At 42.3% G+C, this 21,354-nt stretch overlaps 1 protein-coding gene across 1 annotated transcript in view; it reads right to left on the bottom strand.

Annotated features, from left to right (window-relative positions):
- Positions 1 to 510, bottom strand: part of abcc12 (ATP-binding cassette, sub-family C (CFTR/MRP), member 12) — a 129,211-nt gene extending 128,701 nt beyond the window's left edge. The window contains exon 1 of the mRNA XM_063066925.1: positions 157 to 510. The gene's annotated coding sequence lies outside the window, so the exon portion shown is untranslated. The remainder of the gene's footprint in view (positions 1 to 156) is intronic.
- Between the last annotated feature and the right edge of the window lie 20,844 nt (positions 511 to 21,354).

Genomic DNA, 21,354 nt, shown 5'->3' with positions numbered 1-21,354 from the left:
ATGTACAAGTTTCTTTCACTCAAACAATTTAATTTTGTTTTCTTGCTCAATTTCATTCAGCATTGTTTCTGCAAAATGCTACTCATAAGAAATATACACTTATTGTTCCAGTGACAGCCAACATGACATTAATAGTTTAGCCACTGTCAGACTCACCACTTCTGCTTGAATTGTTCTGTGTAGGTCTCTTCTTTGCCGTATGATCCCTGCTTAAATCACCACTGAAATAACCAGTACTTTCTTGGGTTGAGAGATTTCTATTTAAATGACAATCTGCAAGGGTCATGTATCCAAAAGGAGCCTCATTTTCAATCTACTCATTTCAAAGTTCATTTTGGGCAATAACTATTCTGTACAAAGGTGTGAAGCTCATGAAAACAAGAATTGACACCCTCAGATTTAAGGGAGTATTGTCATCAGTAAAAGCTGTTTCAATGTGATTTTTGTCACTCCTTATGCCTGTCAAAGTAGGAATCCTTTTCACAGAGACTTTAGCTTTGAATCCTCTTTCTTCACTGTATTATCTCTGACTTGGCAAATGTGACATTTTTCCTGTTGTTCCTTCACTGGGTTCAAGAGGCCCAGTGTAAATGTTCTGTAATTCGTTGGCAAATAATCAGGTCACAGTGCAAGCTAGCTTGTTGACAAAGACAAAGGACACAGGCAGAGTGCCAACGGGGTAATCAGTCATGCTTCTGAACTCCTCATACTATGAGACCCATTGCCAGACCCCCGGGCCAGCACCACAGCAAATCCAGTTGTGTGTTGGCTGACTGATTACTGCAATGTTGTTACACAAAGCCGCTTGAATACTGTTATCCCAATCCACGACTGCTTCAGTATATTTCCTTGACTGAGATTTTGCTCCAGGCATTGGTTTATTTTTGCTCATTTTATTTTACCTCCACCAATGCTTCATGAAGTACCAAGTATGCATTCTTTTGGGAATCCAAAACATTCTGGAGTATGAAAGTGACAAGGAAGAATTGAGAGGGGCTAACTGAGGTGCAAAAAATCCTGAAACGTTCTGGTTACAAGAGTCACTGTCTTAGGAGCTGTACTCAGACATGTCTAGGGGAATCTGGATCTGCCAGCACTGCCATATGATCTCTTTCATGATATTTTTTCATTCATGTGGCATTTTCTGGATCAGAGCTAACTCTTTGCTTGGAGCTAAAGTTAAGCAATGCCACTTCCAAGCTGCATCTTCAGCAGTTTACTTGTGGAAAGAGCTGTGAATGGCATTATATGCACACCTTCCTTTAAAATTGGATACCCCAGGGCTAAAGATTAAAGATCTGCTTTATTTGTCACATGAACATCAAAACATTGATGCATACAGTGAAATGCACCATTTGCAATAAAATCAAATCAGCAAGGATTGTGCTAGGCAGGCCTGAAGTGTTGCCACACAGCATAGCATGCCTGCAACTCACTACCCCAAACTGCTCAGCTTTAGAACGTAGGAGGTAACCAGGGCACCCAGAGACAACCTACGCAGTCACTGGCAAAATGTACGAACTCCTTACAAGCATACAAGCAACAGCAGAAATTGAACACCCGCGCCCCCCTCCCCCCCCCACCGATCAGTGATCGTTGACTGGCTCTGTAAAGCAATATGCTAACCACTACACTACCATAACGCCCTATGGTGTAAACGCTCCAGCACCCACCTTTAAGTAGTGCTGCAGTGTAACACGTAGATCTGTGGTTTATCTTCTCCAGTCACGGGGAATCATTCCTGACTTCCAGTCCTATGCCTGTGGAATTTGCATGCTCTCCCAGTGATCGTACACATCTTCCCAGGTGCTCTTGTTTCCTCCTGCATCCCACAGAGCTGCAGGATGGCGGGTTAGGCGGCTTCTGTAGGATGAGGATGAGTGGCCAAATCTGGGAGAGTTGATAGGAATGTGGGGGGATAAATGAGATTACTATAGAATTAGTATAAATGGATGGTTGATGCTCAGCACGCAGTCAGTGGACCAAAGGGCCTGTTTCAAGTGCAATATCCCTTTACTATCAACTTTAGACATCTTGAGATGCCACACCCTAGATACCATTTGAAGTGCCATGGAGAAAAGAAACATACTGTTGCTGTAGAGTCTTCCCCGACCTGCCTTGTTTTTGTTTGCTGTTTTCGGTATCTGCACTATTCTTTGATTTCCATGTACAACTTGGTTGGAAAGATAGATTCATGTGGTTCAGTGATATTGGTGCTGTGCTATGAGTAAATCAGGTTATATGGTCTTAAACTCCCTTGGTTTTGGAAGAACGATCTCATTGAAACAATGAGATTCAACGAGAGATGATCTGGCTGGAGAATTCACACAAGGGGTGCTGTCTCAGGATAAAACACAGAAACATAGAAACCTACAGCATATTACAGGCCATTCAGCCCACAATGTTGTTCCAACCATGTAACCTACTCGAGAAACTGCCTAGAATTTCCCTACTGCATAGCTCTTTATTTTTCTAAGCTCCATGTACCTAGCTAAGAGTCTCCTAAAAGACCCTACTGTATCTGCCTCCGCCATCTTCGCTGGCAGTGCATTCCACACATTCACTACTCACCACATCTGTCCATTTCTGGCTGGGATGAGAACAGTCAGAGTTGTCAGTCTTTGGAAAATCTCTTCTAATAGAGCTGAGACTCTTCTGGCCTAAGCTCATAGGGCTTTGGATACTTCATAGAAATTGGTATCAGGTGAGAACTTGAACAAGGATCAGCCATGATTTGATCAAATGGATTTACAGCCCATTCCTGCACCTGGTGGCATGGTGCGAAGACAATAACCTATCCCTCAATGTCAGCAAGATGAAGGAATTGGTTGTTGACTTCAGAAGGAGTAGCGGACCCATTTACATCGGTGGTGCGCAACTGGAACAGGTCAAAAGCTTTAAGTTCCTCAAGGTCAATGTCACAAATGACCTGACTTGGTCCAACCACTGCCAAGAAGGCCCACCAGTGCCTCTACTTCCTGAGAAAGCTAAAGAAATTTGGCCTGTCCCCTAAAACCCTCATTAATTTTTATAGATGCACCGTAGAAAGCATTCTTCTAGGGTGCATCACAACCTGGTACAGAAGTTGTCCTGTCCAAACCCGGAAGAAGCTGCAGAAGATCGTGAACACAGCCCAGCACATCACACAAACCAATCTTCCATCCTTAGATTCACTTTACACCGCACGCTGTCGGAGCAGTGCTGCCAGGATAATCAAGGACACGACCCACCCAGCCAACACACTTTTCGTCCCTCTTCCCTCCGGGAGAAGGCTCAGGAGCTTGAAGACTCGTACGGCCAGATTTGGGAACAGCTTCTTTCCAACCGTGATAGGACTGCTGAACGGATCCTGAGCCGGATCTGGGCTGTACCCTCCAAATATCCGGACCTGCCTCTCAGTATTTTTGCACTACCTTACTTTCCATTTTCTATTTTCTACTTAAGATTTATAATTTAAATTTTTAATATTTACTATCAATTTGTACTTCAGGGAGCAGGAAGCGCAAGAATTAAGTAAGAGGAACCATGCATATTGTGATTTTGGTTCTAAGCCTTCCCAGCCAAAATTAATCAAGCTGACCCTTGGTTATACTTCATATAAAATGACTCAATGACAATAACAAACTTTATTTTCTCATAAGTTAAAGATTTAATCTTAAATTCTTTTACTGCCAGAGCAGAGTGATTTGAAAAACCAAAGATTCATAACCATATTCTTTTCAAATTAATAGTCAAAATGTCATGCACGCCAGTCAGGTGTGAATTAGTGACAGATAAGCTTTAGTATTATAAGTGTGCTTGGAAAATCACCTCATCACATTATGAGTAAATTATTTACTTCAAAGTTAGAACAAAGTTGAAGGAAGTTCAAAGAAATTGAGCAACAAATCAGATACCACCTGCAACTTTTATGTGGGATATTACTGACCAGCTGAGTTCCTCTGTTCACAACATTGACATAGGTGGAAAGGGGGAAGTGGTCCTGTGCAGTTAGTAGAGGGAGTTAGGGAAGAAGATGAAGAGCAGGACCTCCAAGGTTGTAATTTCTGGATTACTCCCAGCAGCACGTGCTAGTCAGGAAAAGGATGATTTGGCAGATGAATGCATGGCTGAGGAAGTGGTGCAAGGGGCAGGGTTTCAGATTTCTGGATCTTGGGATCTCTTCTGGGGAAAGTCTGACCTGTACAAAAAGGACGGGTTACACCTGAACCCAAAAAGGACGGGTTACACCTGAACCCAAAAAGGACCAATATCCTTATAGGCAGGTTTGCTAGAGCAGCTGGGGAGGGTTTAAAATAATTTGGCAGGGTGATGGGAACTGGAGTGATAGGGCTGAGAATGAGGCAGCTGATTCACAATTAGACACAGGGTGTAGTGAGAATCTGAGGAAGAAAAGACAAGTAATAGGGCAAAACTGCAGCCAGAGCAATGAGTTGAAATATAACATGGGAGCAAACGAGAGAGGTGATGAATGCAAGACTGAAGGCGTTATATTCGAATGCACAGAATAGGCTAGATTATGGCACAGTTAGAGTTTGGCAGGTAAGAAGTTGTGAGCATCAATGAGTCATGGCTGAAAGAAGATCATAATTGCAGCTAAACATCTAAAGGTACACATTGTCTCAAAAGGACAGACAGGTAGGCAGATAGGGTGGGGTGGTTCTGTTGATAAAAAATTAAAATAGATCCTTAGAAAGAGGTGATAAGGGTAACTGCAAGGGTAAAAAGACCCATGAGAGTTATGTGCAGGCCTCAAAACAGTAGCCAGGATGTGGAAAACAAATTACAACATGAGATAGAAAACGCATGTAAAAAGGGCAATGTTACAATAGTCACGGGGATTTCAATATGCAGGTAGATGGGGAAAACTAGGTTGGTGCTGGATCCCAAGAGAGGGAATTTGTAGAATACCTATGAGATGACATTTTAGAAAAGCTTGTGTTTGAGCACACTAGGGGAAAGATAATGAAACTGATTTGATTAGGGAGCTTTAGGTAAAGGAACCATTAGGAGGCAGTGATTATAATATGATAGAATTTGTACTACAATTTGAGAGGGAGAAGCTGAAGTCAGATGTATCAGTATTCCAGTGGAGTAAAGGGAATTACAGAGGCACGTGAGAGAAGCTGGCCAATGTTAATTCTAAGAGGACGCTGGTAGGGATGACAGCAGAACAACATTGGCCAGAGTTTTTGGGGACAATTTGGAAAGCGGAGGATAGATACATCACAAAGATGTTTTTGAAAGGGAGGATGTGGCAACCATGGGTGACAAGGGAAATCAAAGACAGCATTAAAGCAAAACAGGGGGCATATAATACAGCAAAAATTAGTGTGAAGTTAGAGAATTGGGAAACTTTTAAAAACCAACAGGCAATTAAACAAACCACAAGGAGAGAAAATATGAAATATGAAGGTAAGCCAGCCAGAAATATCAAAGGGAATGCCAGAAGCTTTTTCAGATTGGATGTACAGAATAAAACAGAGGTAAGAATGGATATAGGACAGCTGGAAAATGATGCTGGAGTGGTAGTAATGGGGTACAATGAAATGGTGGATGTATTTAATATATATTTTGCACCCGTCTTCATTGAGGAAGACACCAAGAGTATGTCAGAAATTCAAGAGCATAAGGGAGCAGAAGTGAGTGAAGTTGCTATTACTAAGGAGAAGGTGCTTGGGAAGCTAAAAGGTCTGAAGATAGATAAGTCACCTGAACCAGATGGACACTACCTCAGGGTTCTGAACTAGGTAGCTGAGGAGACCGTAAAGGAATTAGCAATGATCTTTCAAGAATCGCTAGATTTTGGAATGGTTCCGGAGGACTGGAAAATTGAAAATGTCACTCCACTCTTTAAGATGGGAACAAGGCAAAATAAAGGAAATTATAGGGCAGTTAGCCTGACTTCAGTGGTTGGAAAAACATTGGAATCCATTATTAAGCATGAAGTTTTGGGGTACTTGGAGGTGCATGATAAAGCAAGCCAATGTAGGAATGGTTTCCTTAAAGGGAAACTTTGCCTGACAAATTTGTTGGAATTCTTTGAGGAAATAATAGGTAGGATAGACAAAGAGAGTCAGTGAATGTTGCTTCCTTGGATTTTCAGAAGGTCTTTGACAAGAAGCTGCACATGAGGCTGCTTAACAAGATACAGGAAAAATACTAGCATGGAGAGAAGATTGGCTGACTGACAGGAGGCAAAGAGTTGTAATAAATGGGGATTATTCTGTCTACTCTTCTCCATAGATGCTGCCTGACCTGTTGAGTTCCTCCAGCATTTTGTGTGTGTTGCTTGGATTTCCAGCATCTGCAAATTTTCTCTTGCTTGGGGCTTATTCCAGTTAGCTGTTTAGTGGAGTTCCGCAGTAGTCAGTATTAGGATTCCTTCTTTTCATGTTATATGATCTGGATGGCGGAATTGATGGCTTTGTGGCTAAGTTTGCAGACAATGCAAAGATAGGTGGATGGACAGGTAGTGGTGAGGTAGCAGGGAGTCTGCAGAAGGACTTGGGCAAGTTGGAAGAATGGGCAAGGAGGTGGGTGATAGAATGCTGTGTAGGGAAGTGTATGGTCATGCACTTTGGTAGAAGGCGAAGACTATTTTCTAAATGGGAAGAAATTTCAAAAATCAGTGATGCAAAGGGAGATCTTGTGTAGGATTCTCTAAAGGTTACCTTGCCGAATGAGTCAGCAGTAAGGAAGACAAATGCAATGTTAGCGTTCATTTTGAGAGGACTAGAATATAAAAGCAAGGATGTAATGCTGAAGTTTTATAAGGCATTCGTGAGACCATACTTGGAGCATTGTAGTGGTTTTGGAACCCTTAACTAAGAAAAGATGTGCTGGCATTGGAGATGGTCCAGAGGAGGTTCACAAAAATGATTCCAGGAACGGTAAGGTTAATGAATGAGGATCATTTGATGGCTCTGGGCCTGGGGGCGTATTTACTGCAGTTTGGAAGAATATGGGGGGGGTGGCGGGGATCTCTTTGAAATCTATTAAATATTGAAAGGGCAAATAGAGTAGGTGTGCAGAGGATGTTTCCTAAAGTGGGTGCTTAGCCTCAGAATAGAGGGGCGACCATTTAGAACGGAAATGAGAAGGAATTACATGAGCCAGAGGGTGGTAAATCTGTTCAATCCATTGCCATTGACAGCTGTAGAAGCCAGGTTTTTGAGTATATTTGAAGTGGAGGTTGATAGGTTGTTGGTTAGTCAGTGTGTCAGAGGTTATGGGAAGAAGGCAGGAGTATGGGGTTGAGAGGTATGATAATCAGAAATAATGGAATGGCAGAGCACACCAGATAGTCTGATTAGATAGTGTAAATCAATTAACATTTCAATGGGTTTATCAGTGACATGTTAATACAACAAGACCAAGGGTTATAGCTGTGGCACGTAAACACAGTTAGCAGAGATAAGCTGTAAGTTCATTGACAATGATTACACAACTTTGAAAGTCTAGAAAATGAAGTTATCCAAAGATTAAAACTGCTTTGTCATTGCCATATGTAAGTCACAGTTTTCAGTGTGCAGAAGAGAGGCTATTTACTAATTTACCAATTCTCATTCAGTCCGGTGATCGTGATCTGGATATTGCAGGAAACCTTACTGTTGGAGTACATGACACTTGCGGTCAGGTTAACCTTATGGAGATTGGAGGCTGTATTGTTGGCCAGTGCAAATTTTATTTTGATATCTAAGTTTTTACAAAGCAAGTTTCATGGGAATCTTTATGTTCTTATAGTGAGCTTTCCCTCAGCACTTGTTCCATATAAAGTGATCAGTCTATTGATTTGGCTAAGGCTACTTAACTTCTAGGAGTCGAGTATATAAATGTGTTTAAATTGCTTAGGCTTGCACTACAGACGTGACAGGTGGCTCATTGCCACCTATCTCCTATTCCAACACACCCACTCACATTAAACTTGTGCCTGAACCTAAAATTCACCTGATCACCCATTAGATTTCTCTTCTTCTCATTTCCAGAAACTTGTGGTGGCTTATTCACTAAGTAAATTGAGAAAGTGGCTTTGGAACTAAGTTCTTATTGAATGTCAACAGGCTTGAAGGGCTATATGATACTATTTCTTGTCAGCTACTATATCCATGCTGTTTTATGCTACATAGTTCATAATAAGGGAGGATAGTAATACATTTAGTAGAGGTTTTTAAATTATTAACAAAATATATTGGCTATGAATTCAATTACATAAGAATTTGGTTTTCTGGAGTGAAGCACAACAATAACCATTTATGGATTGTTTGCTAGTAACTAGAAATTTAAGATTTCCTTGCACGTCAAGGTACAGAGATGTTATTTATAGAACTCCTTTGGAAGCATTGCAATGGATCCTTGCCCATGCCATATGGGTTGGAGCAAAAAGAAACTCATACAAGTCCGTTCTCACTTCCGAGGTCAAACAGAATCATATTCATTCGATGGATCTTTCTTTTGCAGGAAGAAGGCCCCAATCACCTTCTACACATGACCTGCACTTCCTCCCTAATTGTACAAAATGTAGCATTTTTATACACACTTTGGAGGTGAGATAACACAAATAGGCCAATTCATATATGTTCAACTACGCCTCTTATCTAACCCAAAGCAGCAAGGTGCATAACTAACAATTTCTGGCAGTATTTTCCATCGTAGCATTTGGAGACCCTGGTCAATATCCAGTCATAACAAGATATTCGTCTGCTTCAATAAATACTTGGTTATTAACCAGTTTCTCCAGAGGTATGTGTTGTTTAATTCTTCCCAGCTGCCTGGAATTATGGGATCATAAAGATGTATGGGATCCAAGAAGAATTGGGCATTTGGATTTAAAAGTGGCTTGCCCATAGAAGACAGAAGATAGTGATTGAAGAGACTTATTTTAGCTGGAGATCTGCGACTTGTGGTGCTCCACATGGGTCTGTACTAGGATCTCTGATGTTTGTGATGTATATACGTAAATGACCTGGATGAAAAAGTGTACAGGTGATACAAAGATTTGTAGTGTTGTGGATAGCATAGAAGACTGGCAAAGAATACAACGGGATATAGGTCAGTTGCAGAGATGGGCGGAGAAATGGCAGATGGTATTTAACCCAGCCAAATATGAAGTGTTACAAGTGATAGATCAAATGTAAAGAGTTAGTACATGAGTTTAAGGGCAAGTTCCCTAACAATGCTGATGAGCAGACGAGTATTGGGGTCCAAGTTCCTAGCTCCCTGAAAGTGGTTGATAGGGTTATAGACTTATAGGTTGATAGACTACGCATATAGCATATGGCGCAGTCCAAGCATTGACTTAAATGTCAGGAAGTTATGTTGCAGTTTTATAAAACTCTAATTAGGCTGCATCTGGAGTATTGCAAACAGATCTGGTTGGTCCATTATAGAAATATTGTCGAGGCTTTGGAGATGGTGCAGGAGAGATTTACCAGGATGCTGCCTGGATTAGAAGGCATGTACTATAACGAGAGTAGACAGAGTATCTTTTTTCCAGTGCTGAAATGACTATTGCTAGAGTGCATGCATTTGAGGTGAGAGAAATCATTTAAAAGGAGATGTGAGGGAAAACTTATTTTACATAGAGAGTGGTGGGTGCCTGTGGTGCGCTGCCTGAGGTGGTGGTAGAGGCAAAAACTTTAGGGACTTTTAAGAGACATTTAGATAGGCACATGAATGGGAGGGAAATGGAAGGATATGGACATTGTGTAGGCCTTAGTTTAGTTTAGTTAGCCATTTGATTACTAATTTAATTGGTTTGGGTCAAGACTATGCTGTACTGTTCCACATTCTATGCCTCTGATAATCATTATATTTTATAGATTTGTTAATCTGCAGAAATTAAATGTCCCTGCAACAAGCCTGCAATAGCTGGGTATTTCCAGAGAGACCCATGCCTTCTTTTCTACACTGCTTCAGGGACCTACTATTTCCAGAGCTTGCATACACTCAATGGCCAATTTATTAAGTACACCTGTATACCTGCTCGTTAATGCAAATATCTAATCAGCCAATCATGTGGCAGCAACTCAGTGCATAAAAGCATGCAGACATGGTCAGGAGGTTCAGTTAATATTGGAGTATCATCATTTGTGGATGATGGAGCTATTTGGCTCAACAAGGCTTTGGCAAGAACAGGTGGAGGCAAGGTAAGTTCATTCCATAGTTCTTATTTTGTTTTTTTTTCTGACTTAATTCTTGAGAGAATGGGGGGGTTTATCTGCCGAGCCTGTGTTCTGTTTGAGTGTCAGATGTGGGATTTCCAGGAGCCCATCCCTGATGGCAACATCTGCTCCAGGTGCATTGAGATGCTGCTCCTCAGAGACCGTGTTAGGGAACTGGAGCTGTGGCTTGTTGATCTTTGCCTTGCTAGGGAAAGTGATAAGGTGATAGACAGGAGCTACAGGGAGGCAGTCATCCAAGGCTACAGGAGACAGAGAACTGGGTGACTGTCAGGAGAGGGAAGAGAGAATATCAGATAGTGGAGAGCACCCCAGTGGCCATCCCGCTCAACAATAAGTATGCTATTTTGAGTACTGTTGAGGGCGGAGGCCACGGGATCTACCTTAGGGAAACAACAGTGGCTGTGCCTCTGGCACTGAGTCTGACCCTGAGGCTCAGAAGGAACTGAAGATGTTGGCAGTCGTTATAGGGGATTCTATAGTCGGGGGACACATAAGCTATTTTGTGGATGCAAAAAGTAGTTTGCCTCCCAGATGCCAGGGTCCGTGATTTTTCTGCTCGTCTACAAAATCCCGAAAAGCCAGAAGTCATGGTACATATTGGTACCAACACCACAGGTAGAAAAAGGGAGGAGGTTCTGAAAACTGAATACAGGGAATTAGGAAGGAAGCTGTGAAGCAGGACCTCGGGGGTAGTTATCTTGGGATTGCTTCCTATGCCACATGACAGTGAGGATAGGAATAGAATGAGGTGGCAGATAAATGTGTGGCTGAAGAATTGGAGTAGGAGCAGGTATTCAGGATTCTGGATCATTGGGACCTCTTCTGGGGCAGGTGTGACTTGTACAAAAGGGATGGGTAGAACTTGAATCTGAGGGAGACCAATATTCTTGCAGGCAGGCTTGCTAGAGCTGTTGGGAGTGGTTTAAACTAATATGGCAGGGGGATGGGAACCACAATGATAGAGCTGAGGATGGACCACCAGGGTTACAAGTAGATGATGTAATATGTAATATGAATGTAAGGAAGGACAAGCCAATGATTGGATACATATGCAGACAGAGTAAAGAGTTAAATTGTGCCAGAGAGGCAAAATTCATAAAGGCAAAGAACGCAGGACTGAAGATGCTGAATTTAAATACACATAGCATTCGGAATAAGGTGGACAAACTCGTGGCACAATTAGAGATTGGTCGGTATGACGTTGTAGGCATCACTGAGTCATGGTTGAAAGAAGGTCATAGTTGGGAGTTATACATCAAAGGATGTACTTTGTATCGAAAGAACAGGCAGGAAGGCAGTGGCGTAGCACTGTTGGTAAGAGATGGAATTACATCATTAGAAAGAGGTGACATAGGGTCAGAAAATGTCAAGTCTTCATAGGTGGAGTTAAGAATCTCCAGGGGTAAACAATAAACATTATGGGAATCATATATAGGCCTCCAAATAGTAGCCAAGATGTGGGGTTGAGATTGCAAAGGGAGCTGGAAAAGGCACATAATAAAGGTAATGTCACAATTGTAATGGGGGACTTCAATATGCAAGGGGATTGGGAAAATCAGGTTGGTGTCAAATCACAAGAGGGAATTTGTTGAATGCCTACAAGATGGTTTTATAGAGCAGCTTGTGCTCGAGCCTACTAGGGAAAAGACTATCTTAGATTGGGTGTTGGGTAATAACCTAGATTTTATTAGTCAGTTTAAGATAAAGGAACCCTTAGAAGGCTGTGATTATAATATGATTGACTTCACACTGCAACTTGAGAAGGTGAAGCATAAGTCACATGTATCAGTGTCGCAATGGAATAAAGTGAATTACAAAGGCATGAAAGAGGAGATTGCCAAACTGGATTGGAGGGGAATACTGGCGGGGATGACCGCAGAATAGAGGTGGCTGAGGTTTCTGGGAATAGTTCCCAAGGATCTGGATAGGTATGTCCCTCAGAAGAATAGATCTCGGATGCTAGGTCTAGGCAATTGTGGCTGACAAAGGAAGTTAAGGACTGCATAAAAGCCAAGGAAAGGGCATGTAAGGTAGCAAAAGTGAGTGGGAAGTTGGATGATTGGGAAGCTTTTAAAATCTAACAAAGGGCAACTAAAAAAGCTATAAGAAGGGAAAAGATGAAATATGAGGGAAAACTAGCTAATAATATAAAGCAGGATACTCAAAGTTTTTTCAGATATATAAAGAATAGTAAGGAGGTGAGAGTTGATATTGGACCATTGGAAAATGATGGTGGTGAGGTAGTAATAGGGAACAAGAAAATGACAGGTGAACTTTGCTTCAATCTTCACTGTGGAAGACACTAGGTGTATGCCAGAGATCAGTGAGTGTCAGGGAGCAGGAGTGAGAGCTATTGCTATTACAAAGGAAAAAGTGCTAGACAAACTCAAAGATCTTAAGGTGGATAAGTCACCTGGACCAGATGGACTACATCCTAGAGTCCTGAGAGAGATTGCTGAAGAGATAATTGATGCATTGGCCATGATCTTTCAGAATAACTTGATCCTGGCATGGTCCCAGAGGACTGGAAAATTGCAAATGTCACTTCACTCTTTAACAAGAGAGGAAGACAAAAGAGAAGAAGTTCTAGGTCAGTTAGCCTAACCTCAGTGGTTGGGAGAGTGTTGCAGTCCATTGTTAAGGATGAGGTTTCAGGTTACTTTGAGTCTAATGATAAAATAAGTCACAGTCAGCATGATTTCTGTAAAGGGAAATCTTGCCTGACAAATCTGTTGGAATTCTTTGAGGAAGTAACAAGCAAGGTGCACAAAGGAGAGGCATGGATGTCACTTACTTAGATTTTCAGAAGACATTTGATAAAGTACCTCACATGCGGCATCTTAACAGGGTAAAATCCTATGGTGTTACAGGAAATATACTGGCATGGATGGAGGAATGGCTGACAGGCGGGAGGCAGTGAGTGAGAATAAAGGGGGCCTTCTCTGTTTGGCTGCCAGTGACTAGTGGTGTTCCTCAGGGGTCAGTATTGGGACCACTACTTTTCATATTGTTTGGCAATGATTTAGATAATGGAATTGATGGCTTTGTGGCAAAGTTTGCAGATGATATGAAGACAGGAGGAGGGTGTAGTGCTGAGGAAGCAATGCGATTGCAGCAGGACTTAGACAAATTAGCAGATGGAATACAGTGTTGGGAAATGTATGATAATGCATTTTGGTAAAAGGAATAATAGTACAGACTATTATCTAAATGGGGAGAGAATTCAAACATCAGAGGTGCAAAGGGACTTGGGAGTCCTCATGCAAGACTCCCAGAAGGTTAATTCACAGGTTGAGTCTGTGGTAAAGAAGGCAATTTTAATATTGGCATTTAATTTAAGGGGAATAGAATATAAAAACAAGGAGATAATACTGAAGCTTTCTAAGATGCTAGTCAGACCGCTTGGAGTATTGTCAACAGTTTTGGGCCCCTTATCTCAGAGAGGATGTATTGGAGAGAATCCAGACGAGGTTCACAAGGATGATCCTGGGAATGAGGAGGTTAAGATCTGAGGAGTATTTTGGCAGCTTTGGGCCTGTACTCACTTGAACTTAGAAGAATGCTTGGGGATCTCATTGAAACCTACCAAATGCTGAAAGGACTACATAAGGTGGATGTGGAGAAGATGTTCCCTCGGGTGGGGGTATCTAGAACTAGAGGGCACAGCCTCAAAATTGAGGGGCAACCTTTTAGAACAGAAGTACGGAGGAATTTTTTTAGCCGAAGAGTGGTGAATCTGTGGAACGCTCTGCCGCAGACTGCGGTGGAGGCCTCGTCAGTGGGTATTTTTAAAACAGAAGTTGACAGGTTCCTGATTGGTCGGGGTGTCAAGGGATATGGTGAAAGGGCAGGTGTGGGGGGTCGAATGGGGTCTGCGACAGGAAAGAATGGGGAACTGATAGGAAATCTTTGAGAGCACCATACATAGAAATAATAAAATCAATACCGGACAATAGAAGTATGGTATATGGATCAGCATCACACAGTATGTCCAGGAAACTGGATATAATTCAAAGTCGAGCATTAAGGTTAATCGATGGGGCAGTAAGGACAACACCACTGGTGGCAATGCAGATGGAATTGGGAGTGACGCCTCTGGAACTGAGAAGAACACAGCTTGCATTAACATATTGGGTAAACCTACAAGGGCCTGGAGAAAATCGTCTGGCTAAGCAGATTTTAGATGCAGGCTGGAAAAAGCAAGAAAGAAGATCAGAAGTTTTGCATGGCTATTTGAAGGAAAAGCAGAAAGGACAGGAATTTGTAAAAAGGCACTGAATATGACAGTGCCTTTTCCTGGGCTACCTCCATGGCAGTGTGAAGCACCAGAGGAGAATCTTAAATTATTCGAAAGGGGACAGAAAAATAAAGAATTTTTTTAAATCAAGATATTGTTGAATCTTATGTAAATAATAATTATTATGGATATTTACCAATATACACAGATGTTCCAAATTGGTAATAGTAGATTTGGGGTAGGATTGTTACTGCCTGATTTCAACACTAAAAAGGAAGTGAGGATAAATGATGGTTTCTCGGTGTATACAGGTGAAGTGACTATTCACTTTACAGTGGGTGGAGGAAGTGAAGGTGATGAGAGTTGTAATATTGTCTGATTCAAGCACAATCAGGATTCTGAAAGATTTACATTCTGAGGCAAGAGCAGACATTATGTGTGAGATAATTCAAGCCTTATTTAGACTGAAAATGATGGGATCCTGCACATGTTTTATGTGGATCCCAGCACATGTTGGTATTAGAGGCAATGAGCAAACGGATAAATTAACAAAGGAGGGAACTAGATGAGCAGATGTGGACTTTCAAATAAATTACAGTAAAGGAGAAATGAAAAACATTATTAAAAGTGAAATCAAAAAATTGTGAAGAAAAGAATCAGATGAAGAGAAAACAGGAAGACATCTTTATAATATCCAGAAAGAAGTTGGATGGTCAAGGAATGCAGGAAAGAGCAGGAGGGAGAAGGCAATAATATTGAACTTGAGGTTTGGGCTTTTGGTTACAGATCCCACAACCCGCCTGGGTCATAGGGGCACAGGACAGATCATCGCTGCACAAGTCGTCTCCATCTCTCATGATTCTGGGCGAGTGCCTGGGTTGTGGCAAAGCTCTCTCCGGTCCACCCTGCAATGTTGTCTGCCCTTTTCTTCCTTTGTCTGCCCCTTTTTCTTTTCCCCTGCATCATTCCCTGAAGAATGGTCTTGATGATCTTGTTATGTAGCCTTACCATCTCAGTTTCCTCTTTTTTATTGTGGACAGTAGATCATCAGTGTCTCATGTGTTCGATGATGGTTCTTCGTACTTCATCATTTGAGACATGGTCTGTATAGGAGATGCTGAGGATCCTTCTGAAGCATCTCATTTCTACTGCCTGGATCTTCTTCTGCAGTTCTGCTGTCAAAGTCCATGAACTGCATACATACAAGAAGATGGAGAGCACAAGCCCATGCAGGAGTTTCAACTTGAATCAGAGAGCAATGTTATTGTCTGTCCTGATTGGTTTTAGTTTAGCCAGAGTCACTGTTGTTTGGGCTGTCCTTGCAGGAACTTTAAGGTTTGATTCCTTCTTAGTTGACGATGGCAACAGGAGACTTGAAGTTTAGGCACACAGGGTTAAATAGTACATTGTTTTTAATGAAGAAACATAATAATGGGAGGTGTGAGTATTGTAATTAGCAAGTAATGGCTGAGCATGTACAGTACTGGTGAGGTGTTCATAATATAATCAGAATCAGAATCAGAATCAGGTTTATTGTCACCAGCAGGTGTCATGAAATTTCTTAACTTACCAGCAGCGGGTCAATGCAAGAAATGATATCGAAGAAGAAGAAATAAAATAAGTAAATTGAATAGCTTACGTACATTGAATAGATTAAAAATTGTGCAAAAACAGAAATAATATATATTTAAAAAGAGAGGTAGTGTTTACAGGTTCAATGTCCATTAAGGAATCGGATGGCAGAGGGGAAGAAGCTGTTCCTGAATCGCTGAGTCTGTGCTTTCAGGCTTCTGTATCTCCTACCTGATGGTAACAGTGAGAAAAGGCCATGCCCTGGATGCTGGAGATCCTTAATAATGGATGCTGCCTTTATGAGACACTGCTCCTTGAAGATGTCCTGGGTACTTTGGAGGCTAGTACCCAAGATGGAGCCAACTAAACTTACAACCCTCTGCAGCTTCTTTTGGTCCTGTGATGCAGCCTGTCAGAATGATCTCCACAGTACAACTATAAAAGTTTTTGAGTGTATTTGTTGACATGACAAATCTCTTCAAACTCCTAATGAAGTATAGTTGCTGTCTTGCCTTCTTCATTTATAGGCATCCATTAGTCTCATGAGACCATGGATTTGCGCCTTGGAAGGTTTTCAGGGCGCAGGCCTGGGCAAGGTTGTATAGAAGACCGGCAGTTACCCATGCTACAAGTCTCCCCTCTCCACGCCACTGATGTTGTCCAAGGGAAGGGCATTAGGACCCATACAGCTTGGCACCAGTGTCGTCGCAGAACAATGTGTGGTTAAGTGCCTTGCTCAAGTACACAACACGTTGCCTCAGCCAAGGCTCGAACTAGCGACCTTCAGATCACTAGACGAACACCTTAACCACTTGGCCACATGCCAACACGCCTTCTTTATAACTGCACCGATATGTTAGGACCAGGTTAGGTCCTCAGAGATCTTGACACCCAGGAACTTGAAACTGCACACTCCCTCCACTTCTGATCCCTCTATGTGGATTGGTATGTGTTCCTTTGTTTTACCCTTCCTGAAGTGCACAGACAGCCCTTTTGTCTTACCGACATTGCGTGCAAGATTGTTGCTGCGGCACCACTCCACTAGTTGCCTTATCTCATTCCTGTACGCCCGTTTGTCTCCATCTGAGATTCTACCAACAATGGTTGTATCATCAGCAAATTTGCAGGTGGTATTTGAGCTGTGCCTAGCCACACAGTCATGGGTATATAGAGAGTAGAGTAGTGGGCTAAGCACACACCCCTGAGGTGCACCAGTGTTGATTGTCAGCGAGGAGGCGACATTATCACCAATCCTCACAGAACGTGGTCCTCCGGTTAGGAAGTTGAGGATCCAGTTGCAGAGGGAGGTACAGAGGCCCAGGTTCTGTAACTTCTCAAAAGAGAGGATGGTTGATTTTAAAATTATTATGAAATAAAATAAAATTTAACATTAACAATATTTAGGTATCCTGACCCACATTCCAGTTTGGAAGCTGGTGGTAATGCATCTTAAAGCTGTTTGCCGACCAGCATAAAACCTCTGATGAAGATGATGAAGAAGAAGAGGTTCAGTTGTTGTTCAGACCAAGCATCAAAATATGATCTAAGTGACTTTGACTGTGGAATAATTGTTGATACCAGACGGTGTGGTTTGACTACCTCAGAAACTGATGATCTCCTGGGATTTCCACACAGTACGGTCTCTAAAAGTTACAGATAATGATGTGAAAAACAAAAAAAAAAATCCAGTGAGCAGCACGTTATTAATGAGGGAAGTCAGAGGAGAGTGACCGGATTAGTTCAAGGTGACAGTATCTCAAATAACCATGTCAAATAACAGTGTTGTGAAGGAAAGTATCTCTGAATGCGAAACAAGTCGAACTTTGAAGTGAATGGGCTGCAGCAGTAGGAGACCCGCTAACACACACAGTGGCCACTTTACTAGGTGCAGGAGGTACCTGATAGAGTGGCCACTGAGTGTACGTTGTTAAATTGTGGCACAGACCATTAACGCCAAACATGTATATTAAGTCTTCATCTGAGTTGCTAACATGACCTTGTGCTAATCTGGGCTAGTTTTTAACCATGGAATTACCGCAGAAATGGGATTAATACCATGATCTCTGAAATAGAAAGGTCACATTTAAAATAATATTTCAATGGAGGGGTTATTTTTTATTTCTATGTTGAGCTCTCTGCCTCAGTCGTACAGCATTTACCTTTTACAGGTGAGAAAAACATTTCTGTCTTCCTATGTATTTTAATATTGTGTTATTCAAGATAATTTTGTCAGCCACTCCAGCAGCACTGAGCACTCCCAGAATAGCTGGGTCCTTCCAAGACTCTGCTGGACTGTCTCCTCTCATAGCTTGCTCCTTTAATAATCTTCAATCGCTCTTCCATCTCGCCCACCTATTCCCATACTGTATTGACCCTCCTTCCAATTAAAGCATAATACTGCAAATCCCCCAAATTCCAGTTTGCTGCCAATGCCCATGGGAACTGAGCTCCAAGGCAATGGATGTTTGCTTACCAAAACATTCAGGAGAATGGGTTTTCAGGAACAGGTTTAATATCACTGGAATATGTCGTGAAAATTGTTGTTATGTGGCAATAGTACATTGCAATACATATTACAAAAACTGTAAATTACAGTAAGTATGTACATATATATTTTTTAAAGTTCCATTGAATATGTAATGCAAAAAGAGAAAAAATAGTGAAGTAGTCTTCATGGGTTCAGTGTCCATTGAGAAATCTGATGGCAGAGGGGAAGAAGCTGTTCCTGAATCACTGAGTGTGTGCCTTCAGGCTTCTGTACCTCCTACCTGATGGTAGCAATGAGAAGAGAGTTGTCCTATGCGATTGGGTTTTTAATGATGGATGCTGCCTTTTTGAGGTACCGCTCTTTGAAGATATCCTGGATGCTGTGGAGGCCAGTGCCCATGATGCAGCTGACTGAGTTTACAACTTTTTGCAGCTTATTCCGATCCTGTGCACTGCCCCCTCCCCCACAGATGATGATGATGCAGGCAGATAGAATGTTCTCCATGGCACATCTGTAGAAAATTGCGAGTGTCTTGGGTGACATACCAATTCTCCTCAGACTCCAGATGAAATATAGCCACTGTTCTTGGTAACTTCATTGATATGCTGGGCCCAGGATAGATCCTCAGAGATGTAGATACCCAGGAACCTGAAATTTCTCACTCTCTCCACTTCTGAGTCCTCCATGAGGACTGGAGTGTGTTCCCTCATCTTACCCTTTCTGAAGTCCACAATCAGTTCTCTGGTCTTATTGATGTTGAGTGCAAGGTTGTTGCAGTGACACCACTCAACCAGCTCAACTACCTCACTCCTGCACACCTTCCCGTCACCATCTGAAATTTGGCCAACAATAGTTGTGTTGCCAGCAAACTTACAGATGGCTTTTGAGCTTTGCCTCCTCATACAGTCATGGATGTAGAGGGAGTAAAGCAGTGGGCCAAGCACACAGCTTTGAGGTGCACCAGTATTGATTATCAGTGAGGTGGAGATGCTATTTCTGATCCACACAGGCTGTGGTCTTCTGGTGAGGAAGTCGAGGATTGCAGAGGAAGCTACAAAGGCTCAGGTTTTGGAGATTTTTGATCAAAATTGCAGGAATGATTGTGTTAAACACTGAGCTGTGGTCAATAAACAGCACCCTGATCTAAGTATTAGTATTGTCCAGGTGATCCAAGGCTGCGTGAATAGCAAATGAGATCACATCCACGATAGACCTATTGTGGTGATAAGCAAATAGCAGTGCGTCCAGGTCCTTACTTAGATAGCAGTTGATTCCAGCCATAAGCAACCTCTCAAAGCACATCATCCCTGTAGATGTGAATGCTACTGGTTGTTAGTCGTTAAGGCAGTTCACTCTGCTCTTCTTGGGCACAGGTACGATTGTTGCCATTTTTAAGCAGATGGGAACTTCAGACTGTAGCCAAATGAGATTGAAAATGCCTTTGAACACCCCTGCCATGTAGTTGGCGCAGGTTTACAGAGCCCTACCAGGTACACTATTGGGAGCCTCTTGAAAGACGTTAGCCTCCGCAACAGAGATCATAGGGTCACCGAATACTGCAGAGACCCTCAAACCTGTAGTTCTATTCTCTCTTTCAAAGTGTGCATGAAAAGCATTGAGCTCATCTGGCAGTGAAGCATCACTGTCATTCATGATGTTAGGTTTCACTTGTAGGAAGTAATGGCCTGCAAACTCTGCCAGACTTGACTGCGTCTAATTCTGCCTCTAACGTCGATTGTAATTGTTATTTTGCTCTTGACGTAGCCCTCCATTAGTTGTACCTGGTCTTTTTGTATAGTCCTGGGTCACCATACCTGAATGTCACAGATCTGGCCCTCAGCAGACTACAAATCTCCTGGTTCATACATGGCTTCTGATTCGGGTATGCATGGTATGTCCTTGTGGGTACTCTCATCGATACAGGTTTTAATGAAGTCAGTGTGGCGTAGTCAATCAGACTCGAAGATGAATCCCTGAATCCCTGTCCAGTCCACTGATTCAAAGTAGTCCTGTAAATGCTCCTGTGCCTCCCTTGTCTATACCTTCTTGGTCCCCTCTACTGGTGCTCAAGTCTCCAGCCTCTGCCTATACTCAGGGAGTGGAAGTACAGCCAGATGATCAGACTTTCCGAAGTGTGAACGTGGGATGGCACAGAAAGCATTCTTAATGATAGTAAAGCAGTGGTCCAGTGTGCTGGCTCCTCTGGTTCCACAAGTGATATGTTGGTGATAATTATTTAGAGGCTTTTGCAGGCTGGCCTGGTGAAAATCCCTAAAATGATGGGGAAGGCATCAGGGTGCATTGTTTCATGCCTGTTGATTGCTTTGCTCTGTTTGCTTAGACTAGAGCCTGTCTGACACGGGGCTGAGGTGGAATGTACACCACTAACAAGATGATGGCTAAAAACTCCCATAGCAGATAAAATGGATGACACTTGATTGCCAGATGTTCTGGGGTGGATGAGCAGGACTGGGACAGAATCATCACGTTTGTGTACCGCAAGAAGTCTATCATAAAACATAGTCCACCTCCTCTGCCTTTGAAAGACTCATCAGTCCTCTCTTGGTGTCGAATGTGAAGCTAGTGAGCTGTATCGCTGCATCCAGAATGGCAGGGGATAGCCAAGATTCCGTGAGACAAAAAACATGGAAGATTACAATTAACTTTCACAAGATGAAGATCCTCATCAAACTGTTCCCGTTTTTCTCTCATAACAAAAGTTCAGTCAAGACTCGGGAAAACATGAACCACTTCCCAAATCTTGGGAGCCACCTCTTGGCAAATGCAGATATTGGTGATGAAGTTCACTTTTGCCTTCAATGTGTACTTGAGAGAAAATTGACTTTGAAGATCAGACCTCTGACCTGGCTCAA

This window comes from Mobula hypostoma, chromosome 14 (assembly GCF_963921235.1).
Source record: "Mobula hypostoma chromosome 14, sMobHyp1.1, whole genome shotgun sequence".
Lineage (NCBI taxonomy): Eukaryota > Metazoa > Chordata > Chondrichthyes > Myliobatiformes > Myliobatidae > Mobula > Mobula hypostoma.
This window is presented reverse-complemented; position numbering and strand designations above follow the sequence as displayed.